Source organism: Pseudophryne corroboree, chromosome 4 (assembly GCF_028390025.1).
Source record: "Pseudophryne corroboree isolate aPseCor3 chromosome 4, aPseCor3.hap2, whole genome shotgun sequence".
In the NCBI taxonomy this organism is placed as follows: Eukaryota; Metazoa; Chordata; class Amphibia; order Anura; family Myobatrachidae; genus Pseudophryne; species Pseudophryne corroboree.
Window position 1 is genome coordinate 203,620,626 of NC_086447.1, and position 21,780 is coordinate 203,642,405.

A 21,780-nucleotide genomic window follows, 5' to 3' on the forward strand; every position below is an offset into this window, starting at 1 on the left:
TCAGCTTCCAGCAGTGATCAGCTTTCTTAAAGAGCCGGTGCTTTTCCAGCGGTTACCTGCATACCATCGGTTACCTGCATACCATCGGTACCTGAAAACCATCGGTTTCTACATCTTCGCTCCCTAGCTTCATTCTACTTTCTGGCTGGTTCCATCCAGCATCTACTCCATGTCTTAACACCTGGCTGGTTCCATCCAGCGTCCTCAGCAGCTACCTCAACTACAGTGCTACCAGCTTCCAGTGAAACACCTGCTGGTGTGTTCCTTGGTTATACCTCATACTACTTACAGGTCTGGTAAGGACATTAAGAACTGTACCTACTGCTACCAGTACCCTGTGGCCGTTGCCAACCCGTAGTTCTCTAGGAACTGTTTTTATCAAATCTGCTGTATATCTTCATTGACTTATTACTGCTGTGATTACATGGAGTTTTGTTAATAAATACTTATTGACTTTTAATCCTGGTTGTCATGGTCACGTCTTCGGGCAACCTTTCTACATCCTACGCGTATGTCCAGGGGTCTGATAAAACCTCCGAAGTTTAGCTTCACCCCAGCCCCTACAACTGAGGCTTCCTCCTGTCAGCTCAGGCCCTCAGTTGTGACACGGAGTCCCCAGCATCCTCTAGGACGTAAGAGAAAATAAGATTTTAAACCTACCGGTAAATCTTTTTCTCCTAGTCCGTAGAGGATGCTGGGCGCCCGTCCCAGTGCGGAAAAATTCTGCAAGGCTTGTATATAGTTTTTGCATACATAAGGGTTATGTTACAGTTGTGTTCAGTCTCTGGCTGATACTGTTTTGTTCATACTGTTAACTGGTTTATTATATACCATGTTGTACTGTATGTATGGTGTGGGCTGGTATGTATCTCGCCCTTAGATTAACAAAAATCCTTTCCTCGTACTGTCCGTCTCCTCTGGGCACAGTCCTAACTGAGGTCTTGAGGAGGGGCATAGAGGGAGGAGCCAGTGCACACCCATTCTAAAGTCTTACAGTGCCCATGTCTCCTGCGGAGCCGTCTATACCCCATGGTCCTTACGGATTCCCCAGAATCCTCTACGGACTAGGAGAAAAAGATTTACCGTTCGGTTTAAAATCTTATTTTTGTCTGGCTATATTGTACTGTTACGCCCTAAGACTACATTCCTAATAATGTCTGCTACACAGGGCGGGAAATCCACAGACGCTCCTGCATCATGCAGTGCTGGCGCCACGGATTTACCTGAGGAAAGAACAGTGGGTGTTCTGCACCTTCCAGTCTGCCCGCAGCTCCTGTGGCAAATCAGGATCCACCTTGGGCTGCATTTTCAAATATGTTGACTATGCTTGTAACACAACATACACCCCCTGTGGGACCTCTTGTGCCATTACAGCCACATATTGTCCCTGTAGTTAATCCGCCATGGGTGGATACTCAGTTAACCCAGTTACAGCAATTAAATCAGTCGTTGGTTAAACACAAACCTAACCCTCGCCCTACTGGGACCAAGGGGTCCTCTAAGCAGGCCATTTCTTCCTCACAATCTCCTATATAATAGCCCAGATCTGTGACTCTGTGCCTGGCCTGTAACGCTGGGCGGAGTCATACAGTCACAGATCTGGGTGGCTGGATGCAGGCCAGAAACAGTCCCCTCCCTCGGTCCGCCCATCCCCGGCCAGTTCCCTACCTGTATCCGCCCAGTCCCCTCTCTCCCTCCTCCTCATACAGTCCCTGCATCCTGGTGACACTGCAGCCGGTGACTGTAAGCGGGAATCGCAGTAACTGCCTCAGTCTTGCGGCTGCCGCACAGTCTGGAGGAGAATGCCAATGTGCCGTGGACGACCACTGACAGCCGCAACCCGCGGCACCCACAGCATGGCACACGCCCCTCCCCCACCCGCGGCACTCCCGCCCCCTCCCCCACCCATAGCACCCACTTGTGCAGCACCTCCCGCCCCTCCCCCACCCGTGGCACCCACCCCCATACCCACCTATCCCCGCGCTACACCCTCCGCCCCTCCCCCACCCGCAGCACCACCGCATCTGCCCCTCCTGCACTCACCCCTCCCCCTTCTACAGCACCCCTGATCCCGCCCACCCCAACTGCGGCAACCCCGCCCCTCCCCCCAACCCTTGGAACCCCCACAGCTGCCTCACACCCCCCAACCGCGGCACCACCGCACCTGCCTCTGGCCCCCCGCACCTGTCCCCCACCCATGGCACCACGCCCCCAGCCACAGCACCCCCCTCCCCCACCCACGGCACTCCCACACCTGCCCCAGCACCCCCACCCCTCCCCTACATGCAGCATCACCCCACCCGCCCCCCCAACCGTGGCACCCTTGCACCCACCTCCAACCTTCCCAACCGCACCACCCCGCGAACCAGCCCCCACCTGCAGCACCCCTGCACCCGCCCCCCCCTAACACCCACACACTTGCCCCTCCACCACCCGCAACACCACCACACCCAGCCCTCCCCAACTGTGGTAACCCCTCACCCACCCACAGCACCCTCGGACCCCCTCCCCCATTCGCGGCATCCCCGCACCCGCCCCTCCCCTGCCCGCAGCGCATCCGGACCCCCACCACACCCCCGCAGCCGCCACTCCCCCAACCACAGCACCTCCGGCCCCCTCCCCCACCCACATCATCTATAGACACCTTCCCCCATTCGCAGACCTACCACACTTTCCCCTCCCTCACCCACAGCACCTCCGGTCGACCCTCCCCCATCCACGGCTCCCCTGCAGCCACACCTTTTCCACCCGCAGCATCTACATACCCCATCCACACCATCCCGCACCCACATCTCCCCCACCTGCAGCACTTCTAGAACCCATTACCCAACCCCCCCTGCAACCTCACCTCCCCAAACGCACCCCCACTACATCGCCCCTACCCCACGCTCAGCACCACTAGACCCCCTCCTTCATCCACAGCCCCCCGCACCTGCCCCTCCACCACCAGCAGCATCTACAGACCCCATCCGCACCCCCCCACCCCTGGCACCCCGCCCCCACCCACAGCAATGGACATTGGATTAATAAGAAACACTAATACTGTAGCCATTATGTGTCTAAGCGACACTGCTACCTGTGGGCATTGTGTATAAGTGGCGCTGCTACCTGTGGGCACTGTGTGTATAAACGCAGCTACTACCTGTAGCCATTGTGTGTAGAACCAACTCTGCTACATGTGGGCACTGTGTATAAGCGGCTCTGCTACCTGTGGCCATTGTGTGTATAAGCTACACTGCTACCTGTGGGCATTGTGTGTATAAGCGGTGCTGCTAAAAGTGGTCATTGTGTGTACAAGTGGTGCTGCTACCTGTGGCCATTGTGTGTATAAGCGGCTCAGCTACCTGTGGCCACTGTGTATATAAGCTCCTCTGTTACCTATGGGTATTGTGTGTAGAAGTGGCGCTGCTACCGGGGGCCATTGTGTGTATAAGCACCACTGCTACCTGTGGACATTGTGTGTATAAACTGATTTGCTACCTGTGGGCACGTTGTGTATACATGTCTCTACTACCTGTGGGCACTGTGAGTATAAGTGGCTCTGCTACCTGTGGGCACTGTGTGTATAAGCTGTGCTGCTACCTTTGGGTATTGTGTGTATAAGCTGCGCTGCTACCTCTGGCCACTGTGTGGATTTGCGGCTCCGTTACCTGTGGCCACTGTGTGTATAAGCTGCGCTGCTACCTGTGTCCATTGTGTGTATACGCGGCTCTGATACCTGTGGCCACTGTGTGTATAAGCTGCGCTGCATACACTAGCAGTATATACTACACTATGTTATTCATTGTGCCCTGCAGCCACTCTTCACGCCCTCACAAAGGGCTACCCCCCCTTGACAATCGTACGCCCTTCCCCCTTGCAATATTTACCCACTAGCATAAATTTTTTTGCAGGTAATACTCCATATAATAACAATTATAGCATAGTTGAAGCCCGTGCAGGGGTTAACGGGTCGTAGCCTCTTGCAACGGTATTTTCTCTAACACCTTGCCTCTCTTTATCCTCTCCCTGCCTCACCCTATCCTTTACCGATCGCACAGCGTTTCAGTACATTTCCTTTCTATCCCCCTACGCCTATCTGTCTTTTCTCAACCGGACCCCATTTCTGTATGTCCTCTATACTGCCCTGCATTTCTGGATCTGTTATCTACCGGCCTGCGTATGTTCAAAGGCGTGCAGGCGTTAACGGAGCGTAGAGTGCCTGTAGGGCGAGATGAATCACCTAGTCTACTAATATTTTGGATGATTCTTCCGATTCAGATGGGGAATATACTGATCCATCAGATGCTGATACTGCTGCTTCTGATGATGATTCTACAACACAGGTTGATGTCCCTGACCTAGTGGAGGCTATCAAGCTGATTCTTCAGATTGATGATGACGTTGACCCTGCTGACACGTCTAAGAAACTTGATAAGTTCAAACGTCAGAAGGTTACTAAATTTAGTTTTACCACATTCTGACCATTTAATTGACATACGTCAAGAATCCTGGTCTTCTCCAGGAAATAAATTTTCCTGTCTAAAAAGATGTTAGCTCGTTATCCTATTTCTGCGGAGTTGAGTAACAAGTGGGAAACCCTGCCACCAGTGGACTCCCATGCAGCCCGTCTTGTGGTGTCATCGACTCTGCCTGTCACCACAGTCATCTCTTTGAAGGAACCGATGGATAAACGTGTGGAAGGTTGCTTGAAGTCTATTTACACCCTTACAGGTGCTGTACATAAACCCACTATGGCAGCCTCTTGGGCTGTAAAAGGCATTGAAGCATGGGTTCAAGCTATTGAGGAAGAGCTACCTCTTAATTTTTCTGACACTGCCAGACAATATCTGTCATATATTACCACAGCCTCCCATTATATTCAGGAGGCGGCCTCTGATGCAGGCGTTATGGCAGCTAAGGCAACTACTACATCTATCCTAGCTCGCTAAATTCTATAGTTACGGTCCTGGTTGGTGGACCTGGACTCTAAGAAGCCCTTGGAGGTGCTCCCTTTTACGGGAGATATACTATTTGGGGAGCATCTGAACAAGATTGTGACCAACTTGGTGTCGGCCAAGACTGCATTTCTCCCAAGTACTAATCCTTCAGCTCCGAAGGTTAAGAGTACTACTTTTTGTTCCTTTTGCCCTCCAGGTAAAGCAAAGGGTCAGGCATACCCGAGACAGTCTCGCATTTCCAAATCCTCTAAGCCCAAACCTAAACGTTCTTGGGCCATCCGTCAGCCTGCTTCCAAACCAGACAAGCCTGCTCTCATGACGGGGCGAGCCTCCCCCTGGGGGACCCCTGGGTGGGAGGCCGACTTCTGCAGTTCGCCCAGGTATGGTTGAAGACCACTTCGGACGCCTGGGTGCAGGAAGTGGTCTCTCACCGGTACGCAATCTCCTTCAGGAGACGTCCCCCGTTAAAAACACAAACTCTACATTTGGTTGTACAAACCCTCCTGGATACTGGAGTGATTGTGCTGATGCCTCTGTCTCAGAAAGGCGGGGGATACTGTTCGACGCTGTTTCTGGTTCCGAAGCCGAATGGATCCTCCTGGCCTATACTCAACCTAAAATCTTTGAAAAATTTGTCAGGGTATCCAAATTCCGTATGGAAACCCTGCGCTTTATTGTACTGGCTTTGGAACCCAAGGATTATATGGTATCCCTGGACATACAGGATGCTTACATACACATACATATTGCCATGTCGCATGAGCAATATCTGCAGTTTGCTATTGCCAATCTACATTATCAATACCAAGCCTTACCTTTCGGACTGACTACGGCTCCTCGGATCTTCACCAAGGTCATGGCAGTCGTGACGGCCCTTCTCCACCGTCAGGGTATCAGGATCCTGCTGTATCTGGACGACTTGTTGATCCTGGCGAACTCCCCAGAGGTTCTTCTCCGTCATCTGGAACTGACGGTCCAATTCCTATAAGCCCACGGGTGGCTCATCAACTGGAAGAAAACCTTGCTGGTCCCTGCTCAGAGCATGGTGCACCTGGGGGCGTTACTGGACACACACAACCAACGTATGTTCTTGTCTCCAGAGAAGGTCCTAAAGCTTCAGGACAGAATCGGATGCTTCCTCTCTCGTCCAAGAGTGTCGATACACTCGGCGATGCAAGTACTAGGCCTCATGTTGTCGGCTTTTGACATGGTAGAGTACGCTCAATTTCATTCCCACCCTCTACAGAGGTTAATCCTTTCCAAGTGGGATGGCCTGCCTCACCGGATCAGGTCTCAAATGATCTCCTTGACTCCGGAGGTCCGTCTGTCACTGAGCTGGTTGCTACAGGACCAACAATTGTGCAGGGGTCGTCCCTTCTGGATCTCCAACTGGGTCCTCCTAACGACGAATGCCAGTCTGCGGGGCAGGGGCGTAGTGTTGGAGCAACACTCTCTTCAAGGTCGGTGGACCAGGGAGGACTCTCTCCTCCCGATAAATATTCTGGAATTGTGGGTAGTATTCAATGCGCTGAAACTTGCCCTGCCTCTGGTACAGAACAGTCCTGTTTAAGTACAGTCGGACAACGCCATCATGGTGGTGTACATAAATCATCAAGGTGGCATTCGAAGCCGCATGGCAATGATGGAAGTGTCAAAAATCCTTCATTGGGCGGAACGCCATCTGCCAGCCATATCGGCAGTGTTCATTCCGGGAATCCTCAACTGGGAAGCGGACTTCCTCAGTCATCAGGACATACACGCCAGAGAGTAGAGTCTTCATCCGGAAGTCTTTCAACTCTTAGTGGACAAGTGGGGCCTACCAGATGTAGACCTGATGGTGTCTCGACACAATCACAAGGTTCCGGTCTTCAGAGCAAGAACAAGGGATCCTCAAGCAGCGTTTGTTGACTCACTGGCAATTTCATGGAACTTTCGGCTGCCATACGTGTTCCCTCCGGTGTCTCTTCTGCCCAGAGTGATACGGAAGTTCAAGCCAGAAGGAGGAATACTACTTCTAGTAGTGGCATTTCTACATAAGGGTACACAATATGTATAGAGTTCTTGCATACAATATATAAGTCTTAAAGAACACTGGTAAGCTGCAAGAGGTCAATATTTTTCTATAAGAATCGTGTGGTCTCCTGGTGTTCTGCATTTCTTGGGCAAAAAACATTCTGCTTAGATTATAAAAGTTAATCATTAATCATATATTTATATGCTGTTTATTAACCTGCGATCCCTCAACTATACCCCACTAATATACTTATATGCATAGCAGTAATTTTCACTTAATAGCATGGATTGTTGTCCTTATATGTGTAGATTCTTGTTTAAGTACGATGGTTTATATCTTTTAGCTTTAACACTGTAGCACTTTTGTTTATATGTTTACACAGCCCCATCTCTCATCGGCTGATGACGTCCAAGTGTGTGCACGTCTCACTAGTATCAGAGGTTCGAGGCAGATGCCATTCCCACCGCCTTCCCCCGGCACGTGTATCGTTCGTAGGTCTTCTTTCACATAACAACAGGTATTTTTAAATTTGTTTTCACTTGTATTACCTTGACAAAGGGGCATCACGGCCCCGAAACATTGGTCACCTGTTCCAGTGATAGATTAAAACACAGTTTTCTTTGACTTTATTTGCTGTCCTGAGTCTCTGAGTGCCGCTGCGTGTTGATATATATATATATATATATATATATATATATATGTATGTACATATATATATATATATATGTACATATATTAGTTCAGTGCAGTTTTGTCATACTAATAATTATCTGCATTGCTAATGTGACTGTGTGTGCCTGTATCTGCTGTGAGGTTTCACTTTCAGTGTTTCCTAGAGATCTATCACTATATTCTGTACCCTAAGGGACTAGGGGGGTCATTCAGACCCGATCGCTCGCTAGCTTCTTTTGCAGCGGTGCGATTGGGTCTGAACTGCGCATGCGTATGCACCACAATGTGCAGGCGTGTCGGCCACCGGCGACAGGGATCGCCAGACAGTGACGGAATCTACGAAGAAAGCAATTGCAAGAAGATTGACAGGAAGAGGCCGTTTGTGAGTGTCAACTGATCGTTTCTTGGGAATGTACTGAAAAACGCAGGCGTGCCCAGCCGTTTGGAGGGAGGGTTCCTGACGTCAGCTCCTGGCCGGATCATCGCAGCGGCTGAGTAAGTCCTGCACTGTGCAGAGACTGCACAAACTCTTGTTTGTGCAACTCTCTGCACAAGCGATCGCACCCCTGCACAGCGTTTACCCCCTCTCCCTGTAGGCAGCAACTACCTGATCGCAGCACTGCAAAAAACCGCCTGCGTGCGATCAGGTCTGAATCACCCTCTAGGTGCGCCAGGGTCGTTTATATAGTGCATCACAGTATGTACTCAGTCACATAATACCGGATTTATTCGCAGGTGTTGTGTACTGGGGACTCAGTCCCATACTATCGGATTTATTCGCAGGTATTATACTCGGTCTGGCTTCATCGTACTAAACTGCTCTCTGTTGCATTTGTGTACAATGCCTAACAGGAAGGACAGTAAATCTGTGGACGCTTCTGCATCATGCAGAGTATGCGCCAAGGATTTACCAGAGGGGGAATCTGTGTATGATGGTCTGTGTACCATGTGTCATACACTCTCCAGTCAGTCTACAACTCCTGTATCCAATCAGGAGCCACCCTGGGCCGCATTCTCAAGCCTACTGGGTACTCTAGTGGAACGCCTAATGCCCCCTATGGGACCGCCTGTACCATTACAGCCTCAAATAGTCCCTATGGTTAATCCGACTTGGGCGGACAACTTGTCTAACCAATTGCAGCAGTTGACTCATTCCTTGGTCAGACAAAAATCTACCTCTGGTCACTCCCATGTCGCTGGGTCATCTAAGCGGACTGCTTCCTCCTCACAATCCACAAATCTCTCAGATGTTTCATCTGAAGAGGAGGGGGAGCATACTGTCCTGTCAGGCACTGAATCAGGCGTTTCTGATGAGGATTCTACAATGCAAATTGACGTCCCTGCTCTAGTGGTTGCTATTAAGCAAATCCTATAAATCACTGATGATGAGGAACCCACTACTGTCACCAAGAAAACTGACATGTTTAAACGGCAGAAGGTGGCTAAAAATCTGTTAACCCTTTCTGACCATTTGGTGGACATCAGGCAGGAACCCTGGTCTAATCCCGGGAAGAAATTCCCTCTCTCTAAATGGGCCTTAGCTCGCTACCCTTATGTAACAAGTGGGAAAGTTCACCGCCGGTGGATTCTCATGTCACCCGCCTAGTGGTGTCATCAACTCTGCCTGTCACCACTGTCACTTCACTGAAAGTATCGACAGATAATTGTGTGGAGGGATGCCTGAAATCTATTTACTCCCTGACAGGTGCTGTACATAGACCCACTATTTCTGCCTCATGTGCTGCTAAAGGTATTGAAACATGGGTTCAGGCATTAGAGGATGAGCTGCCTGAGGATATACAGTATCTGACAATGCCAGACAATACCTGTCTCACATCACCACCACTTCTTATTATTTCCAAGAGAGCGTCCTCTGAGGTGGGTGTGTTGGCGGCTAAGGCGTCGATAACGTCTGTCCTGGCTCGCCATATTCTGTGGTTGAGGTCATGGAAGGTTGACCTGGACTCCAAAAAGATCTTGGAGGTACTCCCTTTTAAGGGAGACATATGTTTGGTGGCTGCCAAGACTGCCTTTCTTCTAAATACTAATCCTTCTGCACAGAAGGCAAAAGTTACCACTTTTAGTTCTTTTCGACCTCAAGGGAAAACAAAAGGTAAGGTATACCTGAGACAATCTCGTGCTTCCAAAACCACTAAGCCCAAGACAAAACAATCCTGGGCAGCCCATCAGCCTGCTTCTAAACAAGACAAGCCTGCCACATGACGGGGTGGGAGGCCGACTTCTGCAGTTCACCCAGGTCTGGTTGAAGACCACTTCAGACGCATGGGTACGAGAATTTGTCTCACACGGGTACGCGCTCTCTTTCAAGAGACGTCCCCTTCGCCAGTTTTGCACCACGGTCATCCCTTCGGATCCATTAAAGGCGCAAGCTCTGCAGCAGGTTGCGAGTTCTCTCCTGGATACAGGAGTGGTAGTGCCGGTACCTCTGTCCCAAAGGGGCAGTGGTCACTACTCAACCCTGTTTCTAGCCCCAAAACCCGATAGGTCCTTCCGGCCTATACTCAACCTCAAATCACTAAACAAGTGTGTGAGGGTGTCCAAGTTCCGTATGGAGACGCTGCGCTCAATTGTACTGGCGATGGAACCCGGAGACTATATGGTATCCCTGGATATTCAGGATGCGTACCTGCATATACCTATTGCCAAGTCACATTAGCAGTATCTGCGGATTTGTTATTGGCAACCTACACTATCAGTTCCAGGCGCTTCCATTTGGACTGGCTACAGCTCCTCGGATCTTCACCGAGGTCATAGCCATAATGACGTCCCATCTCCGTCGCCAGGGAGTCAGGATCCTGCTGTATCTGGACGACTTGCTGATCCTGGCAAACTCACATGATGTCCTCCTCAGTCATCTGCAACTGACGGTAAGCTTCCTACAAGCCCACTGGTGGCTCATCAATTGGAAGAAATCCTTGCTGGTCCCAACTCAGAGCATGGTGCACCTGGGGGCACTCCTGGACACACACAGTCAACGTCTGTTCCTGTCTCCGGAGAAAGTCCTGAAGCTTCAGGCCAGGATAAGATGCTTCCTTTGTCACCCCAGAGTGTCGATGCACTCGGCAATGAAAGTACTTGGCCTGACGGTGTCGGCATTCAACATGGTAGAGTACGCTCAATTTCATTCCCGCCTTCTGCAGAGGTAAATTCTTTCTAAGTGGAACAGCCTACCTCATCAGAACAAATCTCACATGATTACTTTGACTCCAGAAGTGCATCAATTGCTGATGTTGAGGCTATACGACCAGCAATTGAGCAAGGGCCGTCCCTTCTGGATCCCCGACTGAGTACTGCTGACAATGGATGCCAGTCTGCGAGGATGGGGTGCGGTGTTGGAGCAACACTCTTTCCAGGGTCGTTGAACCAAGGAGAAGTCTCTCCTCCCGATAAACATTCTGGAGCTGCGGGCGGTGTTCAAAATGTTATCTCTCTCCCTGCATCTGGTACAGAACAGGCCAGTTCAAGTACGGTCAGACAATGTTGGAAGTGTCAAAAATCCTTTGATGGGCGGAACGCCATCTGCCAGCAATATCGGCAGTGTTCATTCCGAGTGTCCTAAACTGAGAAGCGGACTTTCTCAGTCGTTCGGATGTACACTTTGGAGAGTGGAGTCTTCATCCGGAAGTCTTTCAACTCCTAGTGAACACGTGGGGCCTACCGGATGTAGACCTGATGTCGTCTCAACACAGTCACAAAGTTCCGATCTTCGGATCAAGGACCAGGGATCCTCAAGCAGCGTTCTTGGATGCACTAGCCATTCCATAGAACTTATGGCTGCCTTACGTGATCCCTCCAGTGTCACTCCTATCCAGGGTCCTGCGGAAGTTCCAGCAAGAAAGAGGAATACGCTCCGGCGTGGCCCAAATGGCATTGGTTCTCAGACCTGCAGAGTTTATCGACAGAGTGCCCTTTTCTACTTCCTCAATGACAAGACATCCTTGTACAGGGCCCGTGTCTCTATCCATACCTGGCCAGAATGGCTTTGTCGGCGTGGTTCTTGAAGCATCACTCTAGAGGGCCAAAGGATTCTCTGAGGCAGTCATCCAAACTATGTCGAAATCCCGTAAACCGTCATCTGCCCGGATCTATTACAGATTCTGGAATTCTTGCTTCATCTGGTGTGCTGATAAGAACTATGATGTGTACAGATTCAAAACTTCCAGAATCCTGGCTTTCCTGCAACAAGGTCTGGACTTAGGCCTTCGTCTAACTTCCCTCAAGGTTCACATATCTGCCTTGTAGGTGTGGTATCAGAAAAAAATTGCGTCTCTACGGGATCAGTGCGTATTACCGCCGGACGGAATCCCGGCGGTCGGAATACCGACACCGGGATCCCGACCGGCACAATCCTGACAGGGGGGCCAGCGCAACGCAGACCCTCGTGGGCACGGTGCCTCCCTATGCTCGGCACACTAATTTATTCTCCCTCTATGGGTGTCGTGGACACCCACAGAGGGAGAATATGTCGGGATTGTGCCAGTCGGGATCCTGGTGTCGGTATTCCGACCGCAGGGATTCCGTCTGGCGGGATCCTGATCGCATACCGTCTCTACCTGACGTTCATACATTCACTCAAGGTGTGTTAAGGATTCAGCCTCCCTATGTCCCTCCGGTGGCTCCATGGGATCTGTCTGTTGCCCTGAATGCCCTGCAAGAGTCTTCATTTAAACCTCTTGAGTCAGTGGACCTCAAATGGCTCACAGCCAGGGTCCTGTTTCTTTTGGCTATTGCCTCTGCTAGAAGGGTGTTGGACCTAGGCACTTTGTCCTGTCGTCCACCTTTTCTAATATTACATCATGACTGGGCAGTTCTCAGAACTCGCCCAGGTTATTTACCTAAGAAGGTGTCATCTTTTCACCGTAACCAAGAGATTGTGGTCCCGGCCTTTATTTCTTCGGATTTGTCCCCCAAAGAGCGGTCTTTGGATGTGGTAAGGGCTCTCCGTATATATGTGGAGAGGACTGCCTCTATCAAGAAGTCAGATACCCTTTTTGTACTGTTTGGTCTCCACAAACGTGGCTGGCCTGCGAATAATCAAACCTTGGCCAGATGGATTAGAATGGTGATTGCACAGGATTATGCGCAGGCTGGTCTCCCAGCTCCTGCTGCTATTAAAGCCCATTCTACTCGGTCTGTTGGACCTCATTGGGCGGCCCGCCGTGGCGCGTCCGCAGAACAATTGTGCAAGACGGCTACGTGATGCTCTGTAAACACGTTCATTAGGTTCTATGCCTTTGATACTTCCCAGGATGCTTCCTTTGGACACTGGGTTCTCATACCTGCTAAGGCACATCCCCTCCCTTGAGGAACTGCTTTAGGACATCCCCAATGGTTTCCTGTGGAACACAGTGTACCCCGCTGCAGAAAAGGAGAGTTATGGTAGACTTACCATTGTTAACTCTCTTTCGCTGACGTCCTAGTGGATGCTGGGAACTCCGTAAGGACCATGGGGAATAGCGGCTCCGCAGGAGACTGGGCACAAAAGTAAAGCTTTAGGACTACCTGGTGTGCACTGGCTCCTCCCCCTATGACCATCCTCCAAGCCTCAGTTAGATTTTTGTGCCCGGCCGAGAAGGGTGCACACTAGGGGCTCTCCTGAGCTTCTTAGTGAAAGTTTAGTTTTAGGTTTTTTATTTTCAGTGAGACCTGCTGGCAACAGGCTCACTGCATCGAGGGACTAAGGGGAGAAGAAGCGAACCTGCCTGCTTGCAGCCAGCTTGGGCTTCTTAGGCTACTGGACACCATTAGCTCCAGAGGGACCGAACACAGGCCCAGCCTCGGAGCTCGGTCCCAGAGCCGCGCCGCCGGCCCCCTTACAGAGCCAGAAGCAAGAAGAGGTCCGGAAAAATCGGCGGCAGAAGACATCAGTCTTCAACAAGGTAGCGCACAGCACCGCAGCTGTGCGCCATTGTTACTCAGGCACACTTCACACTTCGGTCACTGAGGGTGCAGGGCGCTAGGGGGGGGCGCCCTGAGCAGCAATGTAAACACCTTGGCTGGCATAAATACACCACATATAACCCCCAGGGCTATATGGATGTATTTTAACCCCTGCCAGAACTCACCAAAAAGCGGGAGAAAAGGCCGCCGAGAAGGGGGCGGAGCCTATCTCCTCAGCACACAGGCGCCATTTTCCATCACAGCTCCGCTGGAAGGACGTCTCCCTGACTCTCCCCTGCAGTCCTGCACTACAGAAAAGGGTAAAAAAGAGAGGGGGGCACTAATTTGGCGCAGTTTTAATACTAACAGCAGCTATAAAGGGAAAAGCACATTTTATAGTGGTATTCCTGTCTATATATAGCGCTCTGGTGTGTGCTGGCATACTCTCCCTCTGTCTCCCCAAAGGGCTAGTGGGGTCCTGTCCTCTATCAGAGCATTCCCTGTGTGTGTGCGGTGTGTCGGTACGATTGTGTCGACATGTTTGAGGAGGAAAATGAGATGGAGGCGGAGCAATTGCCTATTATAGAGTTGTCACCCCCTAGGGAGTCGACACCTGAGTGGATGAGCTTATGGAAGGAATTGCGTGACAGTGTCAGCTCTTTACGACAGACAGTTGACGACATGAGACAGCCGGCTACTCAGCTTGTGCCTGTCCAGGGGTCTCAAATGCCATCAGGGGCTTTAAAACGCCCGTTACCTCAAATGGCAGACACAGACACGGATACTGACTCCAGTGTCGATGATGAGGAGACAAACGTGACTTCCACTAGGGCCACACGTTACATGATTGAAGCAATGAAAAATGTATTGCATATCTCTGATAATACAAGTACCACTAAAAAGGGTATTATGTTTGGTGAGAAAAAACTGCCTGTAGTTTTTCCTGTATCCGAGGAATTAAATGAAGTGTGTGATGAGGCGTGGGTTTCCCCAGATAAAAAACTGATAATTCCTAAAAGGTTATTGGCATCGTACCCTTTCCCGCCAGAGGATAGGGCACGTTGGGAAACATCCCCTAGGGTGGATAAAGCGCTCACACGCTTGTCTAAACAGGTAGCACTACCCTCTCCTGATACGGCCGCCCTAAAGGAACCTGCCGATAGAAAGCTGGAGAATATCCTAAAATGTATATACACTCACACGGGTGTTATACTGCGACCAGCAATCGCCTCAGCCTGGATGTGCAGTGCGGGCCTGGCGTGGTCGGATTCCCTGACTGAAAATATTGATACCCTAGGGACAGTATATTACTGACTATAGAGCATTTGAAGGATGCATTTCTATATATGCGTGATGCACAGAGGGATATTTGCCGACTGGCATCAAGAGTTAGCGCGCTGTCCATTTCTGCAAGAAGAGGTTTATGGACGCGGCAGTGGTCAGGTGATGCGGATTCTAAAAGGCACATGGAAGTATTGCCTTATAAGGGGGAGGAGTTATTTGGGGTAGGTCTATCAGACCTGGTAGCCACGGCAACTGCTGGAAAATCCAAATTTTTACCCCAGGTAACTTCTCAACCTAAGAAGACGCCGTATTATCAGGCGCAGTCCTTTCGGCCCCATAAGGGCAAGCGGGCAAAAGGCGCCTCATTTCTGCCCCGTGGCAGAGGGAGAGGAAAAAGGCTGCAACAAACAGCCAGTTCCCAGGAACAAAAGCCCTCTCCCGCCTCCGCAAAGTCCTCAGCATGACGCTGGGGCTTTACAAGCGGACTCAGGCACGGTGGGGGCCCGTCTCCAGAAGTTCAGTGCGCAGTGGGCCCACTCGCAAGTGGACCCCTGGATCCTTCAGGTGGTATCTCAGGGGTACAAATTGGAATTCGAGACGTCTCCCCCTCGCCGTTTTCTAAAGTCTGCTTTACCGACGTCTCCCTCAGACAGGGAGGCAGTATTGGAAGCCATTCACAAGCTATATTCCCAGCAGGTGATAATCAAGGTACCCCTCCTACAACAGGGAAAGGGGTACTATTCCACACTATTTGTGGTACCGAAGCCGGACGGCTCGGTGAGACCAATTTTAAACCTAAAATCCTTGAACACTTACATACAAAGGTTCAAATTCAAGATGGAGTCACTCAGAGCAGTGATTGCAAACCTGGAAGAAGGGGACTATATGGTGTCTCTGGACATCAAAGATGCTTACCTACATGTCCCAATTTACCCTTCTCACCAAGGGTACCTCAGGTTTGTGGTACAGAACTGTCACTATCAGTTTCAGACGCTGCCGTTTGGATTGTCCACGGCACCCCGGGTCTTTACCAAGGTAATGGCCGAAATGATGATACTCCTTCGAAGGAAGGGAGTTTTAGTTATCCCTTACTTGGACGATCTCCTGATAAGGGCAAGATCCAGGGAACAGTTGGAAATCGGAGTAGCACTATCTCAGATAGTGCTGCGCCAGCACGGTTGGATTCTCAATATTCCAAAATCGCAGCTGATCCCGACGACTCGACTTCTATTCCTAGGGATGATCCTGGACACAGTCCAGAAAAAGATGTTTCTCCCGGAGGAGAAAGCCAGGGAGTTATCCGAACTAGTCAGAGATCTCCTAAAACCAGGCCAAGTCTCAGTGCATCAATGCACAAGGGTCCTGGGAAAGATGGTGGCTTCTTACGAAGCAATCCCATTCGGCAGATTCCACGCAAGAACCTTCCAGTGGGATCTGCTAGACAAATGGTCCGGGTCGCATCTTCAGATGCATCAGCGGATAATCTTGTCACCAAGGACAAGGGTGTCTCTCCTGTGGTGGTTGCAGAGTGCTCATCTTCTAGAGGGCCGCAGATTCGGCATTCAGGACTGGGTCCTGGTGACCACGGATGCCAGCCTGAGAGGCTGGGGAGCAGTCACACAGGGAAGAAATTTCCAGGGCTTGTGGTCAAGCCTGGAGACATCACTTCACATAAATATCCTGGAGCTAAGGGCCATCTACAATGCTCTAAGCCTAGCAAGACCTCTGCTTCAAGGTCAGCCGGTGCTGATCCAGTCAGACAACATCACGGCAGTCGCCCACGTAAACAGACAGGGCGGCACAAGAAGCAGGAGGGCAATGGCAGAAGTTGCAAGGATTCTTCGCTGGCGGAAAATCATGTGATAGCACTGTCAGCAGTGTTCATTCCGGGAGTGGACAACTGGGAAGCAGACTTCCTCAGCAGATACGACCTCCACCCGGGAGAGTGGGGACTTCACCCAGAAGTCTTCCACATGATTGTGAACCGTTGGGAAAAACCAAAGGTGGACATGATGGCGTCCCGCCTCAACAAAAAAACTAGACAGGTATTGCACCAGGTCAAGGGACCCTCAGGCAATAGCTGTGGACGCTCGGGTAACACCGTGGGTGTACCAGTCAGTGTATGTGTTCCCTCCTCTGCCTCTCATACCCAAGGTACTGAGAATCATAAGAAGGAGAGGAGTAAGGACTATACTCGTGGCTCCGGATTGGCCAAGAAGGACTTGGTACCCGGAACTTCAAGAGATGCTCACAGAGGACCCGTGGCCTCTATCTCTAAGAAGGGACCTGCTCCAGCAGGGACCCTGTCTGTTCCAAGACTTACCGCGGCTGCGTTTGACGGCATGGCGGTTGAACGCCGGATCCTGAAGGAAAAAGGCATTCCGGATGAAGTCATCCCTACCCTGATCAAAGCCAGGAAGGATGTAACCGTACAGCATTATCACCGTATTTGGCGTAAATATGTTGGGTGGTGCGAGGCCAGGAAGGCCCCTACAGAGGAATTTCAACTGGGTCGTTTCCTGCATTTCCTGCAAACAGCACTGTCTATGGGCCTAAAATTAGGGTCCATTAAGGTTCAAATTTCGGCCCTGTCGATTTTCTTCCAGAAAGAACTGGCTTCAGTTCCTGAAGTTCAGACGTTTGTCAAGGGGGTACTGCATATACAGCCTCCTTTTGTGCCTCCAGTGGCACCTTGGGATCTCAATGTAGTTTTGGGGTTCCTAAAATCACATTGGTTTGAACCACTCACCACTGTGGACTTAAAATATCTCACATGGAAAGTGGTAATGCTGTTGGCCCTGGCTTCAGCCAGGCGGGTCTCAGAATTGGCGGCTTTATCCTATAAAAGCCCTTACCTAATTTTTCATACGGACAGGGCAGAATTGAGGACTCGTCCTCAATTTCTCCCTAAGGTGGTTTCAGCGTTTCACTTATACCAGCCTATTGTGGTACCTGCGGCTACTAGGGTCTTGGAGGACTCCAAGTTGCTGGACGTAGTCAGGGCCCTGAAAATATATGTTTCCAGGACGGCTGGAGTCAGAAAATCTGACTCGCTGTTTATCCTGTATGCACCCAACAAGCTGGGTGCTCCTGCTTCTAAGCAGACTATTGCTCGTTGGATTTGTAGTACAATTCAGCTTGCACATTCTGTGGCAGGCCTGCCACAGCCAAAATCTGTAAAAGCCCATTCCACAAGGAAGGTGGGCTCATCTTGGGCGGCTGCCCGAGGGGTCTCGGCTTTACAACTTTGCCGAGCAGCTACTTGGTCAGGGGCAAACACGTTTGCTAAATTCTACAAATTTGATACCCTGGCTGAGGAGGACCTGGAGTTCTCTCATTCGGTGCTGCAGAGTCATCCGCACTCTCCCGCCCGTTTGGGAGCTTTGGTATAATCCCCATGGTCCTTACGGAGTTCCCAGCATCCACTAGGACGTCAGAGAAAATAAGAATTTACTTACCGATAATTCTATTTCTCGTAGTCCGTAGTGGATGCTGGGCGCCCATCCCAAGTGCGGATTGTCTGCAATACTTGTACATAGTTATTGTTACAAAAATCGGGTTATTATTGTTGTGAGCCATCTTTTCAGAGGCTCCTCTGTTATCATGCTGTTAACTGGGTTCAGATCACAGGTTGTACGGTGTGATTGGTGTGGCTGGTATGAGTCTTACCCGGGATTCAAAATCCTTCCTTATTGTGTACGCTCGTCCGGGCACAGTATCCTAACTGAGGCTTGGAGGAGGGTCATAGGGGGAGGAGCCAGTGCACACCAGGTAGTCCTAAAGCTTTACTTTTGTGCCCAGTCTCCTGCGGAGCCGCTATTCCCCATGGTCCTTACGGAGTTCCCAGCATCCACTACGGACTACGAGAAATAGAATTATCGGTAAGTAAATTCTTATTTTCTGCGAGGTACACTGGGATTCACAGGTTCGCCCACCCTGACACACCTAGCTTCTATGGGTTTGTATGGCAGCCGCTGGTCCCTTCTCCTGTCGTGAGAATGTGGTTCTGTGACTAACATCTGCCTTCTCTCTTACCTGCTCCTACATTGGAATGGTTAACGAAACTGAGCTCACAGTTCCTGGAGGTGGGGTTACAGAGGAGGCCCAAATGCATCCTGGGACAGCCTAAAGCTTTAGCCTGTTGGTGTCTCTGGATCAAGAAACACTCTACACCCCAATGTTTTTTTGTGGAACCCAGTGTACCTCGCAGAAAGAGAGTTAACTGACTTGTACTTCTCAACAACTTTGTCCCTGACTTGTTTGGAGAGCTCCTTGGTCTTCATGGTGTGATGCCTCTTGCTTAGTGGTGTTGCAGGCTCTGGGGCCTTTCAGAAAAGGTGTGATTATACTGACAGATCATGTCACACTTAGATTGCACACAGGTGGACTTTATTTCACTAATTATGTGACTTCTGAAGGTAATTGGTTGCAACAAAACTTTTGAGGGGCTTCATAGCAAAGGGGGTGAATACATATGCACATGCCAATTTTCTATTTATAAAAATAATTTTTTTATATAAATTTTTCTCGTTACACTTCACCAACTTAGACTATTTTGTGCAGATCCATCACCTAAAATTCAGATGGAAAAAAAAAATTAAATTACAGGTTGTAATGTAACAAAATAGGTAACAAGTCAAGAGGGTGAATACTTTGGCAAGGCACTGTGTATATACACTGCTCAAAAAATAAAGGGAACACTAAAATAACACATCCTAGATCTGAATGAATGAAATATTCTTATTAAATACTTTGTTCTTTACATAGTTGAATGTGCTGACAACAAAATCACACAAAAATGATCAATGGAAATCAAATTTATTAACCCATGGAGGTCTGGATTTGGAGTCACACTCAAAATTAAAGTGGAAAAACACACTACAGGCTGATCAAACTTTGATGTAATGTCCTTAAAACAAGTCAAAATGAGGCTCAGTAGTGTGTGTGGCCTCCACGTGCCTGTATGACCTCCCTACAACGCCTGGGCATGCTGCTGATGAGGTGGCGGATGGTCTCCTGAGGGATCTCCTCCCAGACCTGGACTAAAGCATCCGTTAACTCCTGGACAGTCTGTGGTGGATGGAGCGAGACATGATGTCCCAGATGTGCTCAATTGGATTCAGGTCTGGGGAACGGGCGGGCCAGTCCATAGCATCAATGCCTTTGTCTTGCAGGAACTGCTGACACACTCCAGCCACATGAGGTCTAGCATTGTCTTGCATTAGGAGGAACCCAGGGCCAACCGCACCAGCATATGGTCTCACACGGGGTCTGAGGATCTCATCTCGGTACCTAATGGCAGTCAGGCTACCTCTGGCGAGCCCATGGAGGGCTGTGCGGCCCCCCAAAGAAATGCCACCCCACACCATTACTGACCCACTGCCAAACCGGTCATGCTGGAGGATGTTGCAGGCAGCAGAACGTTCTCCTTGGCGTCTCCAGACTCTGTCACGTTTGTCACATGTGCTCAGTGAGAACCTGTTTTCATCTGTGAAGAGCACAGGGCGCTAGTGGCGAATTTGCCAATCTTGATGTTCTCTGGCAAATGCCAAACGTCCTGCACAATGTTGGGCTGTAAGCACAACCCCCACCTGTGGACGTCGGGCCCTCATACCACCCTCCTGGAGTATGTTTCTGATCGTTTGAGTAGACACATGCACATTTGTGGCTTGCTGGAGGTCATTTTGCAGGGCTCTGGCAGTGCTCCTCCTGTTTCTCCTTGCACAAAGGCGGAGGTAGCGGTCCTGCTGCTGGGTTGTTGCCCTCCTACGACCTACTCCACGTCTCCTGATGTACTAACCTGTCTCCTGGTAGCGCCTCCATGCTCTGGACACTACGCTGACAGACACAGCAAACCTTCTTGCCACAGCTCGCATTGATGTGCCATCCTGGATGAGCTGCACTACCTGAGCCACTTGTGTGGGTTGTAGACTCAGTCTCATGCTACCACTAGAGTGAAAGCACCGCCAGCTTTCAAAAGTGACCAAAACATCAGCCAGAAAGCATAGGAGCTGAGAAGTGGTCTGTGGTCACTACCTGCAGAACAACTCCTTTATTGGGGGTGTCTTGCTAATTGCCTATAATTTCCACCTGTTGTCTATTCCATTTGCACAACAGCATGGGAAATTGATTGTGAATCAGTGTTGCTTACTAAGTGGACAGTGTGATTGACTTGGAGTTACATTGTGTTGTTTAAGTGTTCCCTTTATTTTTTTGAGCAGTGTATGTATAGATAGATAGATAGATAGATAGATAGAAATATCTGCAATGGTCATGGTAAGAGTTTGTACAAATGGCTAGTATGTCTACTGTTTAGCCCAGTTACCCAGTGATACAAGATGATTTACCATAGGCAATACTGCCCTTTACTATTCTTGCATCCCAAATTACCCTGTCTATCTCTCCATTGCAGCTCTCCACTCACGTAGCATCAGTGTGCTGGAGAGTGGCGGCCATTTTTTTTGTAGCATATAGCCTTCTTATTCTTTTCCTCATTGCTTCCTCTATGGTGGGAAGAGAGTGATGATATCATCACTGGGTTGCGCCCATCCAACATCATCTCAAGCAGATTGATAGGACTGTTTCAGGGAGTCAGTATCTCCCAGCAAATCAGGCTGCACTATTAACAAGTATGTTTAACATAGTGCTGTATTGGTTATGAATCCCTTTGCCGTTCCCCTAATATTCGGTAAGAGAATAAATATTTTACTATCCCAAGGTGCACAATTCAAGTTACTAATCCCAGGTAATAATTAGTCCATGACTAATGGACAACTAACTAGCAGATGAGAATCCGGTCTCACATGTAAGATTGTGGACTTAGGAAGTGTGTAGTAATGGTATTCTGTATAATGTGACTATATGTCCTTATCATCGCAATGACCTTATCAAGCAGGGAGATAGTAGACAAACAGAAGGAAATGGGTGTTGCAATGTACATATATCTGACAACTGTTACTATCAGTATGT

The 21,780-nt window shown here is 49.8% G+C and overlaps 1 protein-coding gene across 2 annotated transcripts in view; it reads left to right on the forward strand.

The window, feature by feature from the left end:
• ANO7 (anoctamin 7) overlaps window positions 1-21,780 on the forward strand; it is a 492,742-nt gene that overhangs the window by 50,308 nt on the left and 420,654 nt on the right. For both annotated transcript variants that reach the window (XM_063915810.1, XM_063915811.1), the window contains exon 2: window positions 7,337-7,471. The gene's annotated coding sequence lies outside the window, so the exon portion shown is untranslated. The remainder of the gene's footprint in view (window positions 1-7,336; window positions 7,472-21,780) is intronic.